At 52.1% G+C, this 6,270-nt stretch overlaps 1 long non-coding RNA gene across 1 annotated transcript in view; it reads left to right on the plus strand.

The window, feature by feature from the left end:
- LOC143432643 (uncharacterized) overlaps positions 1 to 5,418 on the plus strand; it is a 100,302-nt gene extending 94,884 nt beyond the window's left edge. The window contains exon 4 of the long non-coding RNA XR_013103052.1: positions 5,259 to 5,418. This is a non-coding gene — a long non-coding RNA (uncharacterized LOC143432643). The remainder of the gene's footprint in view (positions 1 to 5,258) is intronic.
- The last annotated feature ends 852 nt before the right edge of the window (positions 5,419 to 6,270 follow it).

Below are 6,270 nucleotides of genomic sequence, written 5' to 3' on the forward strand. Positions count from 1 at the left end.
TAGAGATTTCGGACAGTCCGAACTGCCGGGGAACCGGTCACTTTTGAATTACGGCGCAGTACGTTCTTGCCGCTATCGGCGAATCGCGTTCCGTGCCCTGAAACGGACCAGTTTCTCTCGTTTATCACGGCGAGACGCTTCTGTTAGTTCGTACGAGCCGATCGGTGTTTACCGATGTAACTGATTCTTCCGCGATACGATACAGGTCGCTCTCTGCTAATCGCAGATCGGCAGATACCCTGGGCGGAGCGCGAACGATGGAACGAAGTAGATTAGCCGATAGAAGGGCAGCAGTTCTTCGATCAATCACAGTCGGCAGCGTAAATGCAGCTATCTGCACCGAGCCGATGATCGAGCGCTTTAAAAGGATCGCATGCTCGTTTTTAACGAAGTCTAGCTGGAGGAAATGGGCCAGGCCGAGGAAAGATGGCATAAATCCCGTTTCCCCTTTGCCAGAAAGAAGTGTACGGGGGGGATAGCGAGCGGCAGCGCCTGACGCTGGGACATCGATAAATCCAACCGGAGAGAGGTGTATCGTTGAATTTAAAAAGCGTATCGAATCAAATAAACGATGCAATAATATGCATCGCGGAGAGGCAATTTCCACGACACGACTGCTATATAAGCATCCCCGGCGCGGGTAAAACGAAAGAACAATATCTTGACGCGGGGACTCTCTTTCAGTCGACGCTCCTCTCCTCGTTGTCCATTGTCGTCGAGCTGATACGACGCGGCGGAATTGTGCGACAAGACACGCGAAACGTCACTCAAAACTGCACGGTAGAAGGGGAGAAGTAGATAAAAAAAAAGAGAAGAAAGGAAGAAAAACGGGAGAGAGAGAGAGAGGGGGGGGGGGCTGGGAAAAATGGAGAGAAAGAAAAGGGGCATGAAAGCCGAGAGAAAAGACGATAGACAGAAAAGCAAAGGCTTTCCGGCGAGCGCATATAAATGCATGGAGTTGCGCCAGGCTGCACTTGGCGGAATACTATTAATTTCATATTCATTCCTTCTTTCCATGCTCCGCTTCCTCGACTCGTGATCGCCGACTCGTTAACGTTTCCTCCGACCGCCGCCCCTTCAACCCCCTCACGCACCGTTCTCCCGTCGACGACGAAATCTCGATCCTCCCCCTTCACGCCCCTGAAAATTTCAAGGCTCTTTCACGCCGCCAGTGCATTACAATGCAACGTATGCAAATACGTCGCCGGCTCTCGCCTGCTCGCGCCGCCACAGCCGATCACAATGGAAGATCGAAAAATGATCTCGCGGCGAGCGTGTTTGCGATCGCGCGGCGAGCCTGTCGCGGAGGAATTTCCGATTCGCGCGGTTCACCGCGACCGTGAAATGCTAATCGAAGCAAATAATCGCGGGATCGTGCCCAGTTTGCGTTTCCTCGCCCCGCGGTCACATATGATATTTCATGCGCGGTGAACCGCGCACCGCGTATACACTTTTCCCGTTTCCTTTTTCTTTCCTTTTTTCTTCTTTTTTTCTTTTAAATAATCGACGCGCAGGGACTTGGTACGTTCCAAAGGAGAGCTAGAGACGGCCGCGTTCAGACGCGTTTTTTAATATATCCGACGGAGCGACTTAACGCGGCGCACCGAGTCGTCGTCGTCGTCGTCGTCTAAGGGCGTAGACTCGGTATTCCCGTCGTAAAGCCGTACCATTTGGCTCTCTTAGGCCAGTCGTAATATACGAACGAAACGGACGAGAGAAGACGTAGAAAGAGACGTTCCCTGGCCTTCGTAAGTAGTTTTATTAAGGGGTTCCTTTCCGAAAACCGTGGCAGGATGGTTGAATATACATCGAGAGAGATATATGTGATATCGATTACCGTTTGGGGTTCGGATATTACGCTGGTACCCCTTCACGCCCCTGCTCCGGTCCACCCCTTCTCTGCTCTACCTTTCTTTCCATATAGTACTGATGGTACTCCGCATCTCTCTCTCTCGCGTCCTCGTCCAATCCTTCCTCTCTCTCTCCCTCCCTAGGCAGTGTCGCATATTTCTCCGTCTCCTGCTCTCGTCCATGTGCTTCGCCCCTCGCATAGACTCGCAGCACCCCCGCGCATGCACACGCGTGCACACGTATACGGAGAGGGTGGTACGAACGTGGTGCTCTGGTACATAGGGAAATTGTATGTACACAGGGAGCACGACGGTAGTCAGGAGCACCCCCTCCCCGCGAAATAACTTTGCTAGAGTACCGTATCTAGACACACACACACACGCGCACACAGCCGTGTCTACACACGAAAGAGTCCTGACTGCGTTATATACATTTTGACTCCTTAAATAACCGAAGAAAGCAGACACGGCTAAAATTGAATATAGTCGGACATCGGAAAATATTTGCGCTGGACCGTGTCCTGGTCCATATAACTTGGTTCGCGATAGCAGAACGAACGAGAAACGTGGAGGCGGTGGGAAAGTAGCGTGACTGGATGAAGTCACGCGTGGACTTTCGAAAAATGTCTGTTCTCACTGAGAACACCACGGGCGACAAATTCGGTGGCGTTTAATGATTCAGTCGATTCATCCCAGCCGCCGTCGACCGTCACAATAGGAACGAGACGGAGAACGGAAGGCGGTCGCGGTCCTAAATTTTTCATAAGGCACGGTAGAAGTTGCCGGTCCCGAATTTTCCGGGAGCCAATATAAAGCACTTTATCGACTGTCGTACAACCCGTAAAATAACTCCGGTGAATCGTGGCTGTACACGCGGGGGCGTACCCTGCACGTGACACACAGTCGAAGGGGCGTCGATGCTCGCCTCTGACCCTTTAAATAACCAAAGCAACCAGCACACGGGGTGAAGTTGGCGGCGCGCGTGTCACCGGGGCACGGTTGATGCTTGATAAAATGGTGGGAAGCGGACGGTACGGTTGGTGCGATTGTCTCGCGGAAAGTTTCGTGGCTCGAGCGGGAAAGGCAAAACTCGAAGATTCGTTCCGCGTTTGATAAATAGCCCGGCTCGCTCGTATAAACGTCTGGCACTCTCCAGTGGTTCCTGAACGAAATATGTCAGGGAGAAATTTTGTACGTCCCGCGGTACGGAGCGTTCTGGCCCTCGAAAAATAACTCCGGTAAATTATGTAGGTCTGGAGAAATGTACCGAGCGGGATATATTTTTACCCTTTAAATAACTGAAGAAGGTAGACGGCGTTCTTCGCCATCAAATGCTACCGTCTCGTTGAATAATATACCTGCCGGTGCAAAAAGGAAACCATTCCAAAACCGTAATCTCCTTCCACGATACACAATTAAATTTCCCGCCCCTGCAAATATATTTTTCACCGCCCGTTCCACTCGTAAAGGATCCCCGAATAAAGAAAAAGGCGCTTAAGAATTTATGTACGAGCGAAACGCATTGCGGTGTTCGCCGTGCTCCTTTATTTATTTTCCCTTTCCCACTCCGCCCTGCTCAAACAAGAATAACGTTAAAAGATCGTCTGCGTGCGCCGGCCGATAACGCGAGAGGAACGGTTTTCGTGCAGTGACGTACGCGCGTTTCCACCGTAGAGGTTTTCCCGGCGAATCGTTAATGCCCCTCGACCATCTCGCGCTAAATACTAATTTCGTTTCGCGGAACTTCTCCGTAGGAGAACGCGAGTTCGATGAAATAATTGCCAGTATTACGAGGCTTTCGAAATGGACCGATATTCGCCGGGAAGTAGCTATTATTCTCGAGCGGGATACACGGGTTGCATCTAAGTAAAGTGGCTCGAAACGGTAGAACCGAGCGGAGGAAAAGGGGGGGTAAAAATGGTGGAATGGAAGAAAGGGGTAACGAAGCGTTTCCGCGGAAGCCAACTCTTTTTAGGATCCGCTCGTTCGAGAGAAAGGTAGCGAGGAACGCGGGCTGTAGACGTAACTACGCCATTGTCTACGAAGGTGCTTTTGTCGGTGAGTCGAGCCGATAGACGTCTCCGATCTTCTCCATATCAATCCATCGTGTCTGCACGCCTGACGCTTCCCGTTTTCCATTAGAACCGGTGAAGAGAAACTTGCAAGTCTGGCGGATTCAGACCTTTTTTACGGCACCGGTCTTGTAGCGCGGCTCGCGTTTAAAATCAATGTTCAATGCACATACGGCTTCCTTCGCTTTGTCCGGATAGCAGAGATGGATGTACTCGTAGGAAGGGGGGGGGGGGGGGGGGGATCCGAGTGGGCGCGCACACGCGCGTAACTTCGCGTACGAACGGCTCGGTACGTGCGCCAGGTTTGTCTGTGCGAGTTCTTTGAGGGATATTCGGCCGAGAATATGTGTATACGTATGTACATACGTACCTCTACATATCTATATCTACGTATATACACCTAGGAGGGTGGTAGGAAGCGACGTTGAGGAATCGAGGGTGAGTCTTTAAAGCGGCGTACACGGAGGAACGGAAAACCAATTACAGATGCGACGGGACATGCCCCGCAATTGAATCTCTCGATGAAATTTTTTTGTTACGCGCAAGGGGAAAACGATGTCGCGTCGCTTTATATCGTCGTCGTCGTCGTCGTCGTCGTCTTCGTCTTCGTAGTCGTCCTCGTCCTCCTCCTCGTCGGCGTCGAATAAAGCCGGACGTGCCGGACGGTGAGCCTGATCTATTTTGTCACTTTGTCTGCTGTTCGGGAAAATAGCCGGGATACGTGTGCCCACCGCATCGTTATGAATTAGCCCGAATAGCCTACCGTACCTTGACGTCCACAATGACCGCTGCCCGCGCGCGTTTTCTACGGCTTCTTATCTACCGGAGGATTTCGCAATATAGGTAATGACGCAGGAAAGTAATGGCCGGTAATCTCGACGAATACGTCTATAAATGCCACCGCTCCTTCTTCACCCCCGATACTTTGCCGCGGTTTTTACACGCGGAACCCGTCGATAGCCGCCAGTGTCGTCGCCGTCAAACCGGACGAAATAAAGTTCAAGGTGGAACATTCTTGGTTTCCCGTCAACTTCCGTTACCGCCTCTCCCCCACCCCTCCGGAATATTCGCGCAGCCGAGACGAGCCGAGCCGGCAAGCGTACGCGATAGCGTGAAGTTTAACAATGCGGTTACACGTGCAACCTCGAAACTGCTGCCTGCACTTTGAGACGCGGGTGCAACGTTGCAAAGGCCAACTTCGAGGTCCTGGCCTATCAACTTCCCCCGAAGATTTCCCTCGCCGACTTCGGAACACGCGTGCCGTTTCCCGTTCTCGAAACTATTCCCGCCGTGAATTACGCACACGGAGTAACCGTCGGTTTTTTCTGAATTTCAGGAATCCCAGATACGATCAAAGTTCGTGGACAGAGGAGACGAGGGGGGGGGGGGGGGGAGGAGGAGAAGACAACGCAATTATGTCCCCCGGCTTCCTCATCGACGTGATCACCGGACGCTGGCATCGTTTACACTTGAACGGCTTCCAGGCTTCATCGCGGTGCTACGAATTGCGTAAGTCTTACTATCTTTCCTCGGTTTTCAACCGAAACGCAAAACGACGCTACGTGCTCGCGAGCGAGCGTACTCGCATGCGGGGGCATTGTAACCGTCTCCAGACGTTCCGCCATCCTTCGACCTCCTTTGTCGCTCACCCTTCCATCGTTCTAAAAGAAAAAAGAAAAAAATGAAGAAGAGAGAGGGTAAGAAAGAAAGAAAATGTACATCCCTCGAAAGGACGAGGGGGAAACGAGTGGGGAGACTGACCTGGATCGGTCCCGTTGTCGTCGCCGCACGAAAATTTACTTTAACGAGCGCGGAGGACTTTTGTGCCTTTCATTCGAGCCCACCGGGGAGAGGAAATTCGATCGAGCCCTGGTTGAATGCATCCAAACGATCTCAAGTATTTACGGGGCGCGTCTTGTTGGCCACGGGGCATCGGCGTCGCCGATCCTATACATTTCACGCCTCTCGCCCCGGTGAATACGAAATTTATTAAATTTTTTCCTCTCTACGAATTCCGTGCACCGCCGGGTGGATTCGCGGCACTCGAACCCGCGACTGCCAGAGCAGGGGGGTAGTATTAAAAGATGGGCGGGCGTAAGGATGAGAAATGATCGGGACGAGCCAAGTTTACAAGGTTACCGAGAAATTGACTCGGCCGGGGGGATCGATTTTCGACGCGCGTTCCTTTTATGAATCTTAAAGCCGCCTCGTGGCGACGCCAGTACTCCCGTTCTCCGCCGACTTCCGTCTCGACGCGCGTCAACTAGTTGCTTATTCGCGAGATTGGAATCGCGATGTTTATCGATTCGGTGGGAAACGACGCGTACCAAAGCAAACAACGTCGTGCT

The sequence above is a fragment of the Xylocopa sonorina genome, chromosome 1, assembly GCF_050948175.1.
Source record: "Xylocopa sonorina isolate GNS202 chromosome 1, iyXylSono1_principal, whole genome shotgun sequence".
Classification (NCBI taxonomy): Eukaryota; Metazoa; Arthropoda; class Insecta; order Hymenoptera; family Apidae; genus Xylocopa; species Xylocopa sonorina.